The sequence below is a fragment of the Mastomys coucha genome, unplaced genomic scaffold (genome assembly GCF_008632895.1).
Source record: "Mastomys coucha isolate ucsf_1 unplaced genomic scaffold, UCSF_Mcou_1 pScaffold7, whole genome shotgun sequence".
NCBI lineage: Eukaryota > Metazoa > Chordata > Mammalia > Rodentia > Muridae > Mastomys > Mastomys coucha.
Genome location: NW_022196913.1, coordinates 98701326 through 98723140, shown reverse-complemented (window position 1 = coordinate 98723140; position 21815 = coordinate 98701326). Strand labels below are relative to the sequence as shown.

At 38.1% G+C, this 21815-nt stretch overlaps 1 long non-coding RNA gene across 1 annotated transcript; it reads right to left on the bottom strand.

Moving 5' to 3' along the window:
• Positions 1-274: 274 nt before the first annotated feature.
• Positions 275-20412, bottom strand: LOC116082131. Its single transcript, XR_004115180.1, has 5 exons — positions 20257-20412; positions 18348-18652; positions 16546-16602; positions 1934-2457; positions 275-653 (listed from the first exon to the last, which is right to left on the bottom strand). It is a non-coding gene; the product is annotated as an uncharacterized LOC116082131 (long non-coding RNA).
• Between the last annotated feature and the right edge of the window lie 1403 nt (positions 20413-21815).

The window sequence follows — 21815 nt, the reverse complement described above, 5'->3', positions numbered from 1 at the left end:
CTCTTAAAAGTGCAGGACTCCCTATCTAGGGAATGGCTCTACCCACAGTAAGCTGGGTCCTTCTACATAAATTAACTTAATTAAGGATACCCAACAGATAGAGACCCATAGACCGACTGAACAGACAATCCTTCAGTAAGACTCTCATCCACGGTGGTCCTAGATTGTATACAATTGAGGTATATGACCACCTATGCCTATCTTGTTATGATTATCTGTTGTTACTATTGTGTTAGAATCTCAGCTCACATCCACATAGACCACACCAGGCCAATACAGTTCCACATGAGAGGTTTATTATGGGAGGGGGAGGGTAGCAAAGAAGAACAGAGATGAAGGGGGAAAAAGCAAAAAAGGGGCAAAGGTTAGGAAAAGTCTGCCTTTTATTTGGGCAGTGATGTAACCACTAGAAGGTAGAGGTGGGCCAGGTGGACTGTGCAAACGTATGTCAATTGTCATTGCAACAGACGCACGGGTCCCTGTTGCCTATGGGTGTTATCAGTAAAACCGGTTCCTGACTGTAAAGCCAGTTCGTGATGTGCCCACTTTACAAACATGCCCTTGATTCAGGGGATTGTTAGGGCTAACTTGTTATGATTTTCTGCTCCTGTAACACCAGCTGTTTTGTCCATCAAACCCCTCACTTAGAAACCCTGTGTAAGAAGGAACGAAAGTGAAGTTAATGGTTAAAACTAACCATCACAAGGACTTACCAAGTACCTAGTATTTCTTCTACCTTTAAAAGAGTACAATTTTAGAAGTATGACTTTAAAGATTATTTGAGCATATAATGTTGTCTGGCCTCTTGCCTGCCTTAGCTTTGTTGATAAAGTCACTGTCCTTTACAAGTGCATCATTTCAGTATTATGAAGACCTTTGTTTCATTTGACTGTTATCACTAAAGCGAGTGCACTGTAGATGAACATTTGGGGCAGGATAAAATCGAATGCTCTACTAAAGGTCACAGAAACTTCTCAGTTCAAAATCCAAAGACTTTGATGAATGACTTCTCCAGTGTACAAATGGCAACAGCAAGGTAAAGAAATAACAATAGCAGTACATGCTCATCAAGTGCTAACGTTTTAATAAGAAGTCAGGAGAAGAAAGTGAGGTTGTTGTATACCCATGGTATTAGCTACATGTCTGTTTCTAGGATAAAATGCTAACCAAAATTTTCTGACCAAATTATTTTTTATGTGTATATAATCTTTAAAGGAAATATCTGAAGTAAGTAGACACAATTGTCACACTAGATGCTTCAGCGTTTGTGACTGAGAAAAAATAATTTCTTCTATTAGTCACAAACCACATATCCATTATTAGAGCTAAGAAGATTAATGTTGATTTCATAATCACAATTACTATAACCTACACAAGTTAGTTTTCATAAATAATCTGAAATATCTTTTACAACGGTTCAAATCTAGGATCTAGTCATAGATTCTACACATTTCATCATTTTCTTCCTCATATTTTTTCCATATATTTTATTTCCTAAAACACTATCCCCTAATAGATTCTTTTTTTTTAACTACAAACTCTTTTGTTTTGTTTTTTAAGAAACAAGATCCCACTATGAAGCCTTGACTAGCCTGCAACTTGCTATATCAAGCTGGCCTTGAATTCAGAGTGTTGTATGTCTCTAACTCCTTGCTGCCATGCCTGGCTTGAGATACAAACTTTTTTTCTGAGGGGGTTCTAGCTAAATGCTTTATGAACTGGGCTGCATATTGGTTTCATGTGGTTAAGTTCAGACAAAATATTTTTAGGGAAATATTTTATAATTAATAATGCATATTTCATATTACATCCAATTAAAAATTTGTGCTTCAGTGAAGAACTATGTATCTAGAGAAATTTCAGTGGGTTATTTCACTGATTAAATCAAGCCATGCCACAAATATCTGGAAAGAACACAGCCAGTTTCACTTACAGACGCGCAGATTCTGTCCCTTGCTGTAGACAAGGCTGCTTTCTCTTCTCGCTTGACTGCCTTTGTACACATCCACAGCACTCGTCTTTGCAAAGGCTTGTTTTCTGAGGACTTGGTCATTTGGTAAAGTTTTTCATACACTACAAACGAATGCTCTTCTCTTTTCCTTAACAAGTCATCTGTAAGGTTGCACCTTGAATGCTATCTGAACATTCTGTTCTTCTAAATCATTCTCCTTTTCAAAACTCCACATTATTTTCAGGCTTGCTTTAAATCCTTTTAACTTGAGATATCCAATGAGTAAATGAAAAACACTCCTCAAATCCTTCAAATTGCATGAGTTTCTCAGTTTTAAACTGTGTTCTTTCCTGCTGATGAGACCAGCTGATTTCTTTGCTCAGCCAATTCACATGGTTTAAGATATTTGACCACCAGTCATTTTGTAATGGACCCAGTAATCAGAGCCACTGTGCCAAGACCAGACATCACAAAAGTGTTGACGTTTCTGAAATACTGAGAAGAATCTGTAAGTGAAAAGATAAAGTGAAATAGATATTACAAGGGACAGAGAGGAGACAGAAAGTGATGGCGTTCATATAAATGTGATTATACAATATTGGCACAATTCTAATTTTAACATTAGTTACTATTGCTAAACTTTCAGCATATGATTTTATGAATTAAAGTTCATCATAAGTGTGTATAAATAAGAAACACGTAGCTGGGGTGTCAGTAAGATGCCTCAGGTTGTTAAGAGCACCTGTCGCTTTTGCCAAAAATGCAGGTTTGATTCCTAGCATCCACATGATGGTTAGCAAACACCCGTAACTCCAATTCCAGGAGATCTGATGCTCTATTTTGCATCATATATGCACATGGCGCAGAGATAGGCATGCAAGCAAAAATATTTACACATAGAGCTACTAAATCTTAAAGAAGAAACAGTCCACAGATTCCAGTATGGGTTACGGTTTCAGGCAATCACTGGATCTTAGATGAGTTTAGCTGTGAGGAGGAGGCGGCTATGGACAATAGGGAGGCTGTGGTTGTAATGTTTTTTATTTTTTTCTTGTTTTTTTTTTTTTTTTTGAAATAGGTTTTCTCTGTGTAGCCCTGGCTGTCCTGGAACTCACTCTGTAGACCAGGCTGGCCTCAAACTCAGAAATCTGCCTGCCTCTGCCTCCCAAGTGCTGGGATTAAAGTCATGCACCACCACTGCACGGCTGTAATGTTTTTTAAAATATATAACTGCTTCTAGATGTATTTACCTTTTTTAAATAAGTTTTTTTTTGTATTTTTATTCCTGTCTTTCTTTAGTAAAAATGTTCTTAAAAGATAGTCATTGTGCTAGTGACTGACATTGACTGCTTTCCTTTCAAACCTTTAGTCATTGGCTTCCGAATTGTCATGGCGACATCATTCTTTACTCTAGTTTGCTGCCTGGTTTGGTGTATGCTGCTGGCTTCTGCTGCATCATCCCTTCCCTCAAACCTGAATAAATCATTTTTTCCCTTAGAGAGCTTCACATATTTTTTAATGAGAAATGATAAAATAATTTGTAGTTACTGCAGGTATTTTGTAAGGCTTTGATGGATATCAACTTTCTTACGTGAAAACAAAACCAAAAAAACCCCTCAAGCTCAGGTAAATCACGTTGGCTATTTTGATAGGTTCCATGTCACTCTCCTTTTCCTACTGCTTTTGAAGGCAACTGATAGAAAAATAGAACCAGCAATGACCTGTGGAGGCCAAGGAGGTCTAACCCAGCAGCTGCTGATTCCTACCTGTGTTTGTACTTCCCCCACCATGGCCCCTCGGGGAGATGCTTTCGAACATGTTGTTATGTCTACCTCCATCCTGAACTATCCACAGTTGGTCCATTCTCCATACAACCCATTTCTATTTTGTTCCCTCTGCCACAGACCTAGTCATTTGTATGATCAGGGTGCTGCTCCCAAATTAGTTTTATGCTTTTAAATATTGGACATTAGAATTTATCCATCGTGTATTAGATAAAAAAATTGAGAGTAATATGTAAGTTCCCATCTAAATTAATATAAAAGGTTTAAAACTGGGCATGGTGGTACTTGTCATTAATTCTGGCATTCTGGATGCAGACACCTGCAGTTCTCTATGAGTTTGAGGCCAGCCTGGTCTACATAGGGAGTTCTAGAACAGAGTGACAGAGGTCCTATCTTAAATAAAGCAAAATAAAATAAAAACAATAAAACCTTTGAAAGTAAAGCCTAAATTGCACTGAAAATGGATACTTAGTGTGTTTCATCTCTTTGGCAGCATGTGCTAGACATAATTAATTTTTATGTCAACATATGAATTAATAAGTAGTGGATCCTAGGAAATACATACAAATAAAGAATTCATGGAAGTGTGTAAGTGTGATTACTTTAGTGGAAAAGATAGGTAACAAACACTTTAAAAGATTTCAACATTTTTTTTTTCTGAAATTGAACTTGAGATGACAAGGAAGAGGTGAGTATTAGAAAGACCCTTGGTCCTAAGAGAGAAAAACTCACTGTGGTTTCTATTTCCCTGACCAGGAAACCCCCCCATTTCTCTCTCCAGTGTTTTAAAACATTAGAAAAATTGCTCCATTTTGACTGAAATTCACCAGGACTCAAAGAAATGCAGCTCAAAGCTTTCTGCACAAAGGACCAGGACCCTGTGGGTTTGGCTTCTCCATCTCCACTCCTTACTCACAGAGCTTTGTAAGAAAAAAAAAGAGGTATTATTCCTGCTCCCCAGTTCTGCCCAGTTCTGAACAAGTTGGCACTTGGGTGATTGATTCTGTCATGGAGGATTCTACTCAGAAGGTACCCAGTGGACAGAGAAAAAGACAAAGAAACATCCACTGAGTGCCAGGCCTTTTGATAGCATTTGTTCAGTAATGTTTTTAAAGTCAATCGAATCAGTTCAGAAACTCCCTATATCCCAAGTCTCTAAAGGCCTGAGGCCCACAGCCTGGAGATTCCAGCTGAATGCTAACTACTTTCGCGAATCTCTTTAAACTGATAATAAGAATTCCTGAAATGACTTCCTTAGGGAGAAGGTAAGTGAAAGAGACTGTAACTTCACCAAAAGTGTGGATCAGCGCTAGTAATTACAAAAGTTTAGGGAAAGGGATGGAGTTTGTCCTTTAATTATTACTGATTGAAGAATTAGAAAGCCTTAAATTTCCACTTAATTCTCTAAGACTGGTTCAAATACAGATATAGAATTTGGAGGATGGAAAGGCAAATAGGATAAGAGTGCAGATTTTAGCTCTATGGACCAGACTACTTTTCTATTTACATAGAACTTCGTTTGAATAGCTTCTCCAGAATGCAGTTTTGTCCTAAAGACCGCTTCATGACATAGTATCACTCTTTTGTATGACTCATAGGTACTTATTTTAAGAAAATCATGTCTTTGATAGACAGAAGCTCTAATTCCTTAAACTCACCATAATGTAGCAGAAACTGAGAATATCAGAAGTCAAAATGCTCTATTAACCAGGAGGGTAGAGCTGGGAAAGACTCATGATTAGAGTCCTTGTGTGCTGAGATGGGGTTTCTTTGTCCTGTAGCAACCTGCATTAAGGCTCCATCTCTGTTAGTAGGAAAGGCCAACTACTTTTTCTCCTACACTCACTCCATCCTCAGGCTTTTACTCCTGAAACCACGTACGTGAAATTTTCTCCACATCAAACAATTCTCAGATGCCAACTGACATCCTACAGTTTAGCCTGGTTCTGGCACTACGCACTGTCTTCAAGGAGAAGCAGCCCAGTCCCAAGGCTAATTTTTTTTTCTTTTAAATTTCCAATACCAATCACAGCTAAGGTAATAAACAGTGCTTCAGAACAACCAGCCATAAATCAGAAGTGCCCATGATTCCTCCACACTCTTTGGGTTTGGTCTTATTCAATGTCCCACACAGCTTTCAAGGCAGCGCTGACTTTCCTTTACAGATTTGTAATAAAGACTACACAAAGCCACAGATGAGCAGCCAGATACAAGTGCACGAGGGACAGAATGCATGAGAAGGGGTATGAAGCCCTTTTTAGGCATGTCACCTTCAGAACCTCCACAGGTTAACCAGTTCAGAAGCTCTCCAAACTCTGGCTTTGATGGTTTGGGGGGAGTTAATCATAAGGAATGGTTGATTAAGTCACTGGCCATTAGGAATTGTCTCAACCTTTAGCCCCTCTATCCTCCCTGGAGGTGAGGCAGGAACTCAATGTTCTAAATCCTCCAATTACATGGTTGGCAACTATCCCTTCAAGTCATAGAAAGTCTCAGTAAATGGATCTATCTGTTAATATCAATTTATTTCATCCAGCAGGAATATTGAAACATTACACATTGTTGAAGGATTATAGTTTAAATATATATACTGGTCAGAAAGTCATATGTTGGAACTTAAGTCCTTAGTGTGATCATATAAATAGGGAAAGATATTTGGGAGTTCTGATCTCTTCCAAGAAATTGAACAGTCATCACTAGTGCCCTGCTATGGTTGATATATGCTTGCCCCAGAGAGTGGCACTATTAGGCAGTGTAGCCTTATTGGAGTAGGTGTCACTGTGGGCCTAGGCTTTAATAGTCTCATCCTAGCTGCCTAGAAGCCAGTCTTCTGCTAGCTGCCTTCAGAACAAGAGGTGGAACTCTCAGCTCCTCCATCCCTACATCTGCCTGGATGCTTCCATACTCCTGCCTTGATGGTAACGGACTGAACCTCTGAACCTGGAAGCAAGTCCCAATTAAATGTCATCCTAAAATGAGTTGCCTTGGTCACGGTTTCTGTTCGCAGCTGTAAAACCCTAAGATGTGCCCTTTGTTCTTCTGTCTCTTCTCCCATGTACCAGTCTCCTTCCTCAGTCACACGAGGTCTTGTTAACAAAGCATTTTATAAAAGGGTGAGAAGGAGCCTCTTCTAGACACCAAACCTGCTAACACCCTGGTCTGTGAATTCCCAGCGTCCACCACTGATTCCCCAAATTTTTTCCTCGTGAAGGGGTGGGGCTCTTGTGAGAAATGTCTTTGGGTGAGTTTCTGCAGAGGACCTTTCCTTCTTGCTGTTGTGTGCTTTGTAAGATAATATAAAATAGCACATTTTGTTGAAGTTTAATTGTGGATTTTTGGAAAATAGGCTGAAAAAGATGAGAACTGTGTGTGGGTCCCAAATAGAACTGCTAGAAAATGTCATTGCTACTGTCTAGTTCTTCCTGATTGCACTGATTTTGTCAGGTTTTTTAAAATGTGTTATTCACCATGTAAAATGAATTCCTCGTGAATGCTGGTTTTAAATGAGTAGATTTATGGTGACCTGTTTTGTTCTATTTAGCTCAATTTATAATCTTATGTGAAATGGACAGAACCAAATAGCATTAACAACTGCTGGCATAAAAACCTTCCTCTGGTAAACGGTGGGATTAAGAATAGTCATGGAAGGAGTTGCAGAGACAAAGTATGGAGCAGAGACTGAAGGAAGGACAATCCAGAGACTGCCCCACCTGGGAATCTTTCTCGTAATCAATCAGACACTATTGTGGATGCCAGCAAGTGCTTGCTGACAGGAGCCTGATATAGCTGTCTCTTGAGAGGCTCTGACAGTACCCAACTAATACAGAAGTAGAGGCTCACAGCCATCCATTGGACTGAGTACAGGGTCCCCAATGAAGGAGATAGAGAAAGGACCCAAGTAGCTGAAGGGTTTGCAGCCACTTAGGACAAACAACAATATGAAATAACTAGTACCCTCAGAGCTCCCAGGGACTAAACCACCAACCAAAGAGTACACATGGTGGGACTCATGGCCCCAGCTGCCTATGTAGCAGAGGATGGCCTAGTCGGTCATCAATGGGAGGAGAGGCCCTTGGTCCTGTGAAGGTTCTATACCCCAGTGTAGTAGGGGAATACCAGGGCCAGGAAGAGGGAGAGGGTGGGTTGGTGAACAGGGGGAGGGAGGAGGAAATAGGGTTTTTTCCCAGAGGGGAAACTGGGAAAGGAGATATCATTTGAAATGTAAATTAAAAAAATATCTACTAGAAAATAAATTTTAAAAAGGATAGTCAGATGTTGAAAACTGTCTTGACACACAAAACAGTGCAAGATTCAATATATACTCTATTCTTAATGCATTTATACAATCCTGATATATAATGATTTCTTTCACTCTCTACTTATATATTAAGTTTTTTGCCTGTGGATGTAAGGGACTTACAGCTTATAATTTGCATCCAGAAAAACAGGTAAGTATCTTTCTCTGTGAAATTCTACTTCTTAGAACCATTTTAAACCATTTACCTCAATAAGGTCATTTTTTAAAAATTACTTTTGTTGAGATCCAAAAAGTAGGATATAAAGTTTGGTGTGTAAGGAACCTGGTGTGGGTCAAGGAGAGAGAAATAGATTTAATAAAGAGTCTTTGTAGAAAATTCTTGAAGGAGGAAAAATAAACAGTGAAGACCAAGCTATCTCGAAGAGTAGAAATAAGGCGGAAAGTTCAACTTAAACATACAAATGGAATCGTTTGTCATTTTTAAGTGACTTATTTTATTCAGTATCACCCATGTTGCAGCATGTGACAAACTTCTAGTACGTTTTTAAACTAACAAAAGCCACATGTCTAGGTTTTTATCAGGTGGCCAATACCTTTATTCACTTCTGCGGTTGTGTTGGGAGCCAGGATAGCTAATGTAGACGCTTTCTAAGCCAAATGTGTAATTAAAATAGTCTGGTCAACATATTACAAATATAAATCACAGATAAAAGTGATTCTTAACAAGTATGATTCAAACAAATATATCTAAGCTATTTGCAACTATGTGACTTATGTAACTGATAACTACCATTATTGATGATGGTGATGATGGTGATGATGATGGCTATATAACCCAGTGTACATTTTCTGTGTCCAACAGATAGAAATGTGGCCTTGCTCCTAGCCATGTGTCTAGTGCCTTCACTAGTTTGAGATGAGAGAAACATAGATGTTTACATTCTATGGCCTCTAGGTAGCAGAACATTGTTCTTTTGCTCTGTAAAAGGAATGTCCACTGCTTAGGAGGAGGAAAAAGAAAGTTATGCCATACACACATACTACGTACTAAAATGTTCACAAGATTGATTTTTATGTCATTCTTTTATTCATTTAATGAAATTACTATATGGAATTGTGAGTTTCATTATGATGTTTTCCTAGAGCTGGACTTGCAGTTGGTTGTGAGCCATCATGTGTGTGCTGGGAATTAAACTCAGGTCCTCTGGAAAGAGCAGCAAATGCTCTTAACTGCTTAGCTGTCTCTCCAGCCCCTATGCATGCTTAGTGCATCTATTTGATGTGTTTGAGCATAGACATATCCTGTGTTTTGTATTTGTTCACTCGGTTTTGTTGTTGTTTAAATACTTAACATGGCTTCCTCTTAATAAAAATATGACTTAAAATACAATATTGATAGCTATAGGTTACGTATTGTAGGATAATCTTCTCCAATTCACTTTCTTGCACAATTCAAACTTTGTGCCCATTGAGCAACAACATCCTCCTTCCCAAGCCCACAGTTACTGGGTATGCATTCATTTACCCGAATTATTGTGGTGATTTCTCAAAAGCAATACTGAGTATCCATTTCTCGGAGGTTACAATGACTACAGAAAAAGAGGGACAAGGGTCCTGTTCAACTTCTGACCCTGATTCCATCTTTGGCACCCCAGGAATCACTAGTGTACTTTGGAAAAATGATTCCTGCTACTTTGCCTGTCTTCCTAGTTACCCTACATCCTGCTATACCATATCTTTTCTTCTTTCCACCCCTACATGGCATCTCATGATTCCTCTGGAAATGTCATTATGTAGAGGTCAGACATTCTGGCTTAATGCATGGCAGGGGAAGGGTTTTGAAGTGTGAGGCAGGAAATGAATATATGGCTTGTAATGGGGAGAATCTGCCCAGGCTTAGCCATGGGGTAGATGGCCATATGATCCTGAGTCAGCAACTTCACATCTGTGAACCTGTTTCATTTACTGTTAAAACAGAAGATTGTTCTGAAATGGTTTTTTAAAGACCTCAACGTGCAGTTTTCTAATTCTCCTGTTTTAAATTTGTTATAAACTTTGTATATCTAGTTCTCAATTGCTTATTGATATTTGTTTTGTTTTGTTTTGTCTTGTTTTACCTCAAGAATTATTTTCATCTGTCTCAGTTAGTGTTTCTATTGCTGCGATGAAACACCAGGACTGAAATGCAAGTTGGGAAGGAAATACTTTATTTAGCTTACATTTCCACATCATTGTTCATCACTAAAGGAGGAAAGGAGAGGAACTCAAAACAGGGCAGAACCCTGGAAGCAGGAGTTGATGCAGAGGCCATGGAGGGTAGAGCTTACTGGCTTGCTCAGTCAGCTTTCTTATAGAACCTAGAACCTCCAACCCAGGGATGGCACCAACCACCATGGGCTTGGCCCTCCCCCATTGATCACTAGTTGAGAAAATACCTTAGAGCTGAATCTCAACTGCATCTCCTTCCTTTCTGATGACTCTAGCTTGTGTCAAGCTGACACACAAAACCAGCCAGTTCACCATTTGAAATTTTTTCTCAGTGGATAATCTTCACCATTTACTCTATTTTCCTCCTGATAATATTTAACCCAGTCTCAATAATCTTATCTGATTGCTACTGTACTTACCATTGCAGAGTTTTCTATCATTTGCTTTGTCCCATTTATTAGGCCTGGCAATATTTTATTCTATCCTATAGACTGTATACAAATAAGATTGTGATCGTCATTGTCTTTCTTCAGAGGAGAGTTCTAATTTGTTGTGGCAGTCTGACTGACTGAGGGAAGACAGATCAGCATGATGTAAACATATACTGACTCAATTCAGTACTAGATGTCAGCACTGGTGAAAGCTAATATACGGCATCAGGATTGAGCATCTTAGCAAAAGGTTACACAAATTGATTAAAATATCTCTCAAAATGAATAGCATCCAGGCTTTCTGGACCTTTTAGTCATAACAGCTGATGGCTTTTTTTGTTTGTTGTTTTGTTTTGTTTTACCCAATACCATTCTTGCTTCCACTAAGGTCACTGGTGAATGCCACAATTCTTAAAGAGTGTTATGCTAATGTCTTTGATGTATGTTCCAAGGCACCAACAGCTTTATACATTTTTGATTTGCACATATCATGACTAGTAGTAATATGGTAAGTATTGTGGTAAGTACTTCACTAGCAGTAATATAGTAGTACATCCTGTGGTGATTTCAGTGAGATGCGCCTTATACTCTCTGGCATTTGTATACACGGTACTTTATTAGTGGCAGTGCTTGAGCAGTTAGAAGGTATGCCTTTACTGGAGGAAATATGCCCCTGGGGAGGGGCTTGGAGAGTTCCAAGGCTCATGCCATTTTTACTTTTCTCTCTGTTTCCTTCTTAGAGTTTCACATGGGAGCTCTCAGATGCTCCAGTCACCATGCCTGTCTGCTCCTGTACTTCTCTGCAATGATGGTCAAGCACTCTTAGCCTTTTGGAACTATAAAGACAAAATAAACTCTTTCTTTCACCTTTGTCATGGTGTTTTATCACAGAAAGTAACTGATATGCATTCAAATTAAAAAAAAAATAAAAAGAAACTATTTTCACTTAAAAATAAACAGAATGGCATATAGCTATCATTTATATCAGTCTTCAATAGTAGTAAATGTTAATTATTCTGATTTTGAAAATAGGAGTAAAATAAAAAAAATATTTATTTGAAAAATGCTCTGTGAATTTCAACAACAACTAAATGGACAGTGTTCAGGGTATAAAGGTGCATGTCTATTATCCCAGAACTTTCAAGAGTTCTAGGCCACCTTGGTCTGTATAATGACACATGAATAATGTTGCCTAAGCTACATAGTTCAACTGTCTCAAAGGGGCTTGGAATGCGGTTTAACTCAATGGTAGAATACTTACATAGCAAGTACAACCTGGATTCGTCTGTAGAACCAGAAATGGATAGACAGAGAGTAAAAACTTAGTAAGAGTGTGAGCTAAAACTTGGCAAGGCCATAAAGTTGGCAAAATCATAAAACCATGTAAGATCTTCAACATTATCTATCATTAGAAAGTCTATAAATCAAATGCAAGATGACACTTAAACCCATACTAATTATAATGGCAAAAGTCCCAAATGTGACCACTTAGTACTGATGATAATGGGAAACAAAAGTCCTCTGGAGTGGGGAGACAGCTCTGTGGTACAAGCATGAGGGCTAGAGGTTCAACCACAACACTTCACGTAGGAAAATAAAGATAAGATTGCCACCACTTTATCTTGCTGTCCGTGACATGTCATATTAAAATGTCTCATGTTCGTTAAAGTATTCTTTTAAAATAATCATTAAGTTTGACAACGTTTTACTTAATATTTCATAAAAGTATAGTCATAATTATTTCCAGTGCTGAAACTCAAATTCTAAGTCTTATACATACTAGATATACGTTCTATCATTGTACTATATCCCCAGCTGTATTCATGATTTCCTTATATTGTTCTCTTACTGTTTAAAAACTAAGGTGGCAGAAGATCATTGAAATCAGTTGGGAAACAGTATCCAGATAAGTGGGGGTGGGGAGTGAACTTGATATCTTTTTGAAAGGTTGAAAACAGGTGAAGTATAGTTGTGGAAACTGTCTTTAGTTTAATTTCTGTTGCTGTGACAAAATATGCAGACAAAATTCAACTAAGTAGAGAAAGGATTTGGTTTGGTTTCTAATTCCAGGAAACAGTCTATCACTGTGGGGGAAACACAGCAGCAGAAGACTTTGGCAGATAGTCATATCACACCAACAAGGACACAAGGCATTGAATGCATAAATGCTTGCCTACGTTTTCACTTCCAGCTAGGTTGTCCCACTCATATGGCTCAGAACCCTCTGCCTAGGGAATGGTGCCCCCACAATAGACTGGGTCCTCCCACATCAATTAACTTAATTAAGACAAGCCCAACAAACATGTATACACAGTGTCAGCAGTCTATATAGGTGTCAGGAGCCATCTAGGATGGGCTAAGGCCAGCAGGTGACCTTCCGGCAAGTGGCCCAAGGCTTTTGCATGGTCTGCGATGGGTGAGCTCTACGAGGCAAGGTGCCAAAGAGACTTCATCTGAGGATTGCTTCTTGTAGCCAAAATGCCTTTCCTGTCATTACTAAATTAATATAATAATCCCTGGATATTAGTCTACCCTGTTGATCAGAGTTCTAACAGATCAACATAAAAAAAGATCTTTCGTGGAGTAATGCATATAGATGAATTAATCATTCTATAGAATTCCTGATATGATTCAAATAATTTTGGGAAGAAAGTTTTAAGAGATGTTCTTAGTCATTTTGCTAGAAAGATATCAAGATATTAAGATATTAAGTTAGAATCAAGAATAGAAAGTAGCCACTCTTCATAATAGTAAGTAAAGGCTGCATAATAATAAATGGAATTAGCTTTCATAATTACACTAAAAAGAGAAATAAACTTGGGACAAATTTGTGCTCAAGGAAAAGCATTTAAGTTTAAGGATAAAGCCACAGTTGTACACTATGATAAGGCAAGGCCATAACAAAACTGTGGCTTTGAACTTATAACAAGCTTACACAATGAAGCACTGCTTTCAACTTGTTGATATATTTCTGTTACTCTCATCTTATGTAATATTTTATCTATGAGGTTAATTTTCTAAAGAACTTTTTGTCTAAGAAGGTATAAAAAGGCACAAGAAAAGAAATAAAGTTGTTGGACAGTGGCTTAGGGAGTTCTGCACCATCCATCCATCCATCCATCCATCCATCCATCCATCCATCCATCCATTAATCTAAATGTATATTTCTGTTTGTGTATATGTAGTGTGTGTGTTTATGTGTGTGGGTGTGTGTGTAAGCATGCATGAATACTTGTGGAGTGGATAAGAGAGGTGTTGGGCTCATATATATGTCTGTGCATATTTGCCTGTATAAAGCATCTTAATTCTTTTCATTTTCTTTTGAGTTCATAAAGAATTAGACAGCCTATCCAGAGAGGCTTCTGGATGCCTGGCCAGTGAATGGAGAACTAGCAATAAATTATTTACCTAACCACTCTTTCTTCATTGTTAGCAACAAGTGTCAATAGGTTCAGGGGCCTGCACCTGGCCTTAGAGTCAAGATAGGTATGCACTATTATAAAAAGCAACCCTAATCTCTCTGAAGACCAAGTCTTGCCACTGCTCCCTCACCTATGTTCTCCTTCCCCCCATCTACCTTTAAGAGAGAACCAGACCTCCAGAGCAAGGCTTAGGCATAACTGAGACTTCCTTCCCAGGTGATTCTGTATTGGTTCAAGTTGCAATTATTTAAATCATTGTCTAATATACAGTTAAATACTGAAAGCTAGCACACTTTCCCTTCATTGCATTTCCTGGCTTTGGTACAGGCATTCAATTACCCCAGGCTGCCAGTTCCACCTACATGATGTCACGAATCATCTTTATGTCTCAATGTGTTTCTCAGTTTTCTGTTTGTTTTTATTCTAACTGCAGAATCTTTGGATCCAGAGTAAATTATATACATGTGCAAAAATGTCACAGTGACACTCATGATTCTGTACAATTAATAAAGGCATAAAACATCAACAAAATCCTGATGCCCAAGGTTTCCTGTCTTTCTCATAATCCAATCAGAGTGGAGTTTGGTAGAAAGACCCAGTTGTTAGTGATAATAAAATTTAAATGTTAATTTTGCAAAATATGACATCTTGATAATGTTAAGTCAAATCTTAGTAGATGTAATCATCTCTCCATTTATTCAGACCTGTTTTGTAGCTTTAATAAGGTAAAATGCCTCTGTAAAGATGTTTCATGTTCTATAAGGTTAATATCTATATACTTTATATTTTTAAATAGCCTCATTTTCTAGTACCTACTTAAAGTGCTTATTGCTTGAATAAATATTGGTCTTTCTATAATCAGAAAATGTTATAGACTTTCATCATTATAGTTTGCTGATTTTGTAGAATACTCAGCATAAAGTATAAATCCTTTCTGTATAAAGACAGTTTTGATATCTCTTTATTTTTATATTACTGGTTTTAGTTATATTTGCTGTCAATTTTCAGGACATATTTTTATCACCACATTAAGAAAGTTCTGTTCTGGACAAATGGCAACCAACAAATTGGGAAAAGATCTTTACCAATCCTATATCTGATAGAGGGCTAATATCCAATGTATACAAAGAACTCAAGAAGTTAGACTCCAGAGAACCAAATAACCCTATTAAAAATGGGGTACAGAGCTAAACAAAGAATTCTCAACTGATGAATACCAAATGGCTGAGAGACACCTAAAGAAATGTTCAACATCCTTAGTCATCAGGGAAATGCAAATCAAAACAACCCTGAGATTCCACCTCACACTAGTCAGATTGGCTGAGATAAAAAACTTAGGTGACAGCAGATGCTGGAGAGGTTGTGGAGATAGAGGAACACTACTTCATTGCTGGTGGGATTGCAAGCAGGTACAACCACTCTGAAAATCAGTATGGCGGTTCCTCCAGAAGTTGGGCATAGTTCTACCAGAGAACCCAGCTATACCACTCCTGGGCATATACCCAGAAGATGCTCCAACATGTAATAAGGACACATGCTCCACCATGTTCATAGTAGCCTTATTTATAATAGCCAGAAACTGAAAACAACCCAGATGTCCCTCAACAGAGGAATGGATACAGAAATTGTGGTACATCTATACAATGGAGTACTACTCAGCTATTAAAAACAATGAATTTATGAAATTCTTAGGGAAATGGATGGATCTGGAGAATATCATCCTGAGTGAGGTAACCCAATCACAAAAGAACACACATGGTATGCACTCTCTGATAAGTGGTTATTAGCTCAGAAGTTTGGAATACAGGAAGAACAACCCACAAACCACAAGAAACTCAAGAAAAAGGAAGACCAAAATGTAGACATTTCATTCCTTCTTAAAAGGGGGAACAAAATACCCACGGAAGGAGTTGCAGAGACTGAAGACTATGGAGTAGAGACTGAAGGAAGGACAAGCCAGCCTGATATAGCTATCTCCTGAGAGGCTCTGACAGTACCTGACTAATACAGATGTAGAGGCTCACAGCCATCCATTGAATTGAGTACAGGGTCCCCAATGAAGGAGTTAGAGAAAGGACCAATGGAACTGAAGAGTTTGCAGCCCCCTAGGATGAACAACAATATGAACTAACTAGTACCCTCAGAGCTCCTAGGGACTCAACAACCAACCAAGGAGTATACATGGTAGGACTGATTGTTCTGGCAGCATGTGTATAGTAGAGGATTGCAAAATCAATCATCAATGGGAGGAGAGGTCCTTGGCCCTGTGAAGGTTCTGTGCCCCAGTGTAGGGGAATGCCAGGGCCAATAAGTGGGAGAGGGTGGGATGGCAAGCATGGGGAGGGGGAAGCCAACAGGGGTTTGTTCTTGTTGTTTTTGTTTGTTTGTTTGTTCCTGGGAGGGGAAACTGGGAAAAGAAAAATCATATGACATGTAAATAAAGAAAATATCTAAAAAAAAAATTAAAAAAAAAAGAAAGTTCTGTTCTTACCTGGTTTCTGGTGGTTCGTCAAAAATGGTGCTGAGACTCACTGGATATATTTATAAACTGTGAATAAGACCAAATCATTTTTCTTTTAACTATTACTATAATAGATTACATTTATTATGTGTATATGCATTGTATTTTTACTTAAATGATCCTTATTTTGTCATTAATATTTAAATAATACCAAGTTCATTTATCTAATATTTATTTCAGTATATTAGAAATTTTACTAATAAGTGAAGTTGGGCTGGGGTTACAATTTGTTTGGATATATGATGTATGTGTATACACATGTTTACATGTGTACATGAACACTGGGTTGTATATATGTGAATGCACATGGAATACAGAAGTTAAATATCAGATGTAATCAGATGTATCAGGAGTAATCCTTCATTACTCCCCTTTTCTATGAGACAGAGCCTCTCCCAGGACTTGGTGCTCACTAATTCAGCCAGTCTGGATGACCAGGATACTCCAGGCAGTGACCCACTTGACCCTACCCCTCCCACAATTGTGATTACAAGCCTGTGTTGCTATTGTTAGCTTTATAAGGACGCTGGGGACCTGACACCAGTTCTCATGCTTGTGTAACAATCACTGTACCAACTCTACCACTCTACCATCCCTCCAGCCCCTGGAACATGTTTTTAATATCCTTATTTATTTTTAGCAATTTTAAAATTCATAAAACTTGACTGAAGAACTCAGAAAGTTCCCATATCCTCTGGTCAAGCCTAGTTTCTCTTCGTACTATTGTCTTTCATCACCCTGTCTGATGTATTGCATTAAAATGCCAAAACATTGTCTAAAACTCACACTTTATTTTGGGCTTCATGCTTGATGTAGTATTTTTTTCTGTTTTTCTAAATATACAATGATATATACCTACTAGTGTAGGGTCATATAAAATGGTTTTACCTCTTTAAAAACCTTCCTGTCCTTAGAGCATACCCCATCTTTCCAAAAAGGTGGCTTAATAGGATATTGTTATCCAAATAGGATATTGTAGATTATCCTGTTTTATTTACAAGTATTACTGTGTTTATACATCCATGTGCTGAAGGACATAGATCTGTTAAAATATATTGTCATAATGGAGTTTAATAGTGTCAGTTGTACTAGAACCACAAAACAGATTTTTCCCTTTTCTTCTTAATGACATAAGGGTAACATTAGGAATGTCTGAACTTTGAGATTTGGTGTGAAGTCTTTTCGGAACCACCTGGATCTTAGACTACTGTTGGGCTCTATTAGGAGATGGAATCATTGAGTATAGTGAACCATGTTGTTTTGTGTTCTCTGGGAGCTGTGAACAAATGTTTCTTTACCCTAGACACAGCACTAGTATCAGATCAAAGCAGTGACCTGCTTGTTGTACTTATTACTTGGTAGGAGGATGGGTGAAGAGCTATTTATAAGAATACCCATGTTGACTCACTGAAAGGCACATCCCAGTATGCCTGACAATGCACAAAAGCTGCATTCCTGTAGCTCCCTGACTCTCAGACTGAGACAGAGAGGGTCTTTTTTCCCTAAGACATGTTTATATAACCTTGAGATTCTTGCATCTTTTTCATATCCTCAACTATTGTGAGTCACCATCTTCCTTTCAGGTAGGAATGTTTCAAGGCAGAGGAGGGACATTCAAGAGGAACCTCCAAACATAATAAAATAATTATTAAATGATAATTAAGGACTCAGGATGTAACATACATCCAGCATACATGTAACAAGTCATGACTACTATGGCAGAGGTAACGTGCTCAGGAGAGGAACACATCTGGAATAGGATCATCTCTTACCAGCTCACGAAGGCAGATGGAGACTTTGTGATTGAAGTCCTGTAGATTCATGATGATGGTCAGACAGTTGATTGTGAATGTCCATAAAACTTGCAAGAAGCTAGGAATCACCTGAGAAGATTTCCTTAGAATGCCTCTGGCATTCACTAGCAAGCACCCCTTGAAATTTCTCCAGACTCTAGAAAATCAATGTGGCACAACAGGATATGCCGGACCACCAGAGTGGTGCACTAGAAAGTCAGCTGGGCATCCGGCAGAGCTTGGCAAGAAGTTCTGAAGTGGGTTTCATTGAGCTCTGTAGAAGCCTGCTGGAAGGATAGTGGAGTTTAGCTGAATGCCCATCCTAAAAGTGCCACTGAAGTAAGCTACAAAGACTTAGTGACAGTGGCTGTCCCCCCTTCAGGCCCAGTATTGTTGGAGGTAGAGAGAGGTGTAGTACAGAACTAGAGTCCAATCAACTGTTGGAAAGGAAAGGTTATATGCATCATGGCCACTTTAACAAGGCTATGCAGTAAAGGCAAAAGCTGCAGCTGAGACACAGGCGACTGACAGCTGGAGTCCAGATTTGCTCTTTTCTTGGGGTGGATGGCGAAACATAAGGAGATTTTTTTATCAACATTGCAGTTTTTATGTCTTCTAGATGAGATTCATTTTCTTCTTGTTCCATTTAGGTTCTTTTTTTTTTTCTTTCTAGAATTTGACCGTTTCAACTAGGCTGTCTAATTTTCAGTGGTTTTTAAAATACGACCTTAGAGGTATTAAAAATATATCTTTAAAACTCAAAGCTTTTTTTATCCTTTCACAATCTATATTACTTCATTTGTGTTTTGTTGCTGAGGCTGATGATGATTATGAAACAATATATAATATTTTCTCTATCACTGGCCACTGGTGTGTGTGTGTGTGTGTGCATGTGTGTGTGTAGATTGGCAATGACAGATACATAGAACATGTGACTTCTGGGCTGAGGAACTGAAAATCAATTGTTTTCATTTCTTTTCTTGTATAACTGCCATGGAGCCCAGATCTAACAGAGCAGAAGAAACTGACTTAGAGGGATTCTGATACAAGCAAGAACTAGGCCTGTGAAGTTAAGCCTATAAAAGACTGTATGTTCTAAGGCTTTAGACAGTTGTGGAGTCACATATTTTAATATCAAGCTCTCTCCTCCCTCTCTTCCCCACCTCTCCCTTTCTCCCACCTTTTCTTCCTTTTTGATCCTGTCTAATGCACCCCAAACTGGCCTCCAACCAATTCTGTAGCTAAGGTTAACTTTGAACTCCTGACCCTCTTGCCATGCACCATCACATGCATCATCACGCCTGACTGATCGACATTAACCTATTTAAATTTATCACAAATGTTCATTTCAGAAACCTCATTTAATGCTTGGCACTCAAAATACTTTCTTCTACCCCTTGCCTTTTTTACTCACTTCCATGTATAGAAGTTTACTTTTGTGGTTTAAAAAACATTTTAGGTTCTATTTTAATTTGAGTTGTTATCCCTAACATATTGTAGCATAGAGCTCTTATTAAATCAATAAATTTCTTCAATCAATAAATACTTGTTTCTTTTTCCTGTGAAACTCTATTTTCCTTCCTCTGGTCTTTCTGCTTAGTTCTTATACATTATGGGTGGAAGTCATTAGTCATTATGTTATCATATCTCACCAAAAAAAACCAATGTGATATTGGCCTGCAATATCAAGACTTGTGCTTTCATAAAAGTCAGAATGTAGGTTCTGTAGTGTACAAGTTATTTATTTACTACATATTACTGCTTTCTATAGGCTTAGATCTTTCAAAATTTACTTTAAATAATGGTTCTTAAATGCTTTAATCTCCTCCCTAGGCCACCTACCAGAGATTAGGGAGGGAAAGGTAAATAGGAAATGGGGTATGTTGACCTGTTTAAAAGTAGTTCTTTGGGATGATTCCAATCTTGATTGTCAGGAATCCAGCAGTCCAGTCCAAAATACCAGACATGAATCGATAACAGCAGCTCAATCCAGAAGAAACTATGAGACTCTTCAAAATTGGCACAAGTCTGTGGAAGTGGCCAGAAACAGTCGGAATACCAAGAGAAGCTTTCTGGCATGTTTCTCTCTATGAAGTCACAACAAGTGACGATCAGCAAAGACCAGCAAAGTGTTGCCAGGTGAACCAATGCAAGAGTGTCCTTTCATTCTCTGTGGAGTTATGTTTATATTCTCTCTAAACATCACTTCTTCACTCAAGCATCCACTCCAGCAAAACATTACCTCTCCTTTCATGAGACAGCTTCCAGACAAACACCCTGTGTTTGTTCTCAGCACCGCATCCTCGAGAATCTGCTTCAGCAAAGCATCCTCTCATGTGTCGGCTTCAGCAGAGCATCATCTCATATGACGACTTCCAGAAAAACATCCCATGACATAGCTGGTTTCTAAAGAAACCAGAAATTTCCACTTCTGCTTTCATTACTATTTGTTTGTTTGTTTAAGGCATGAACACTTTGTCTACATGCACACCTCCATGCCAGGAGAAAGTATCAGATATCTTTATAGTTGGTCATAACCCACCACGTGGTTGCTGGAAATGGAACTCAGGACCCCTGTAAGAGCAGCCAATGCTTAAAAACTGAACCCTCTCACCAGCCCCTAGTTCTCTCTTTGTTATTTCCAGAGCATGTACTTGAAGATTTCTTTCTTTAGCTGTGGTGAATTTTCTAAGTCATCTGTTCATTCATAAGATATCTATCTATCTATCTATCTATCTATCTATCTATCTATCTATCTATCTATCTATCTATCTATATGTAGATAGATAGATATAAATATAGATATACACACACATGTGTCTATATATGTGTATATATATATGTATACACACATACACACACACACACACACACACACACACACACACACACACACAATCTAACAATATGTCAGTACAAGGCATGAGAAACTCCTTCTGACTTGTTGGATAGGACAGTCCAAAAAGTTCCTCAAACAAGATGGACTACTGCTGCTCTACCTAGCTGACTCAAGGACATTGAAGTTAAGTCTCTATTGATGGAGAAGCTGTTTGCTCTTTAGGAACTCGGGTTTTTGTTTCATGTTTCCCCAATTACTTTCTTATTACGGTTTCCTTCCATAACTGTCTATTTCTCCTTGGAATTTAAAAAATCTTGACTTGCCTTTTGAACATTTAAAATTCAGTTTCTTTATACCTATTTATTCTGTTTCAGCTAGAATGATTTTTAATACATTGCTTTATGTATTATCTTCTTTATTTTGACAGTTATTTCATTGTTTACAAATAAGATTCATGTTAAAATATTTCTTTATTTTTCAACCATTCTCATTAAATTAAATTGATTTTTTAATGCAGAATAGGGATTTAATGCATACTGGGGGTAGAATCCAGGATATCATATTAGGTTAGAGTTCTACCACTGACCTGTTTCCTCTATTACTGAGAA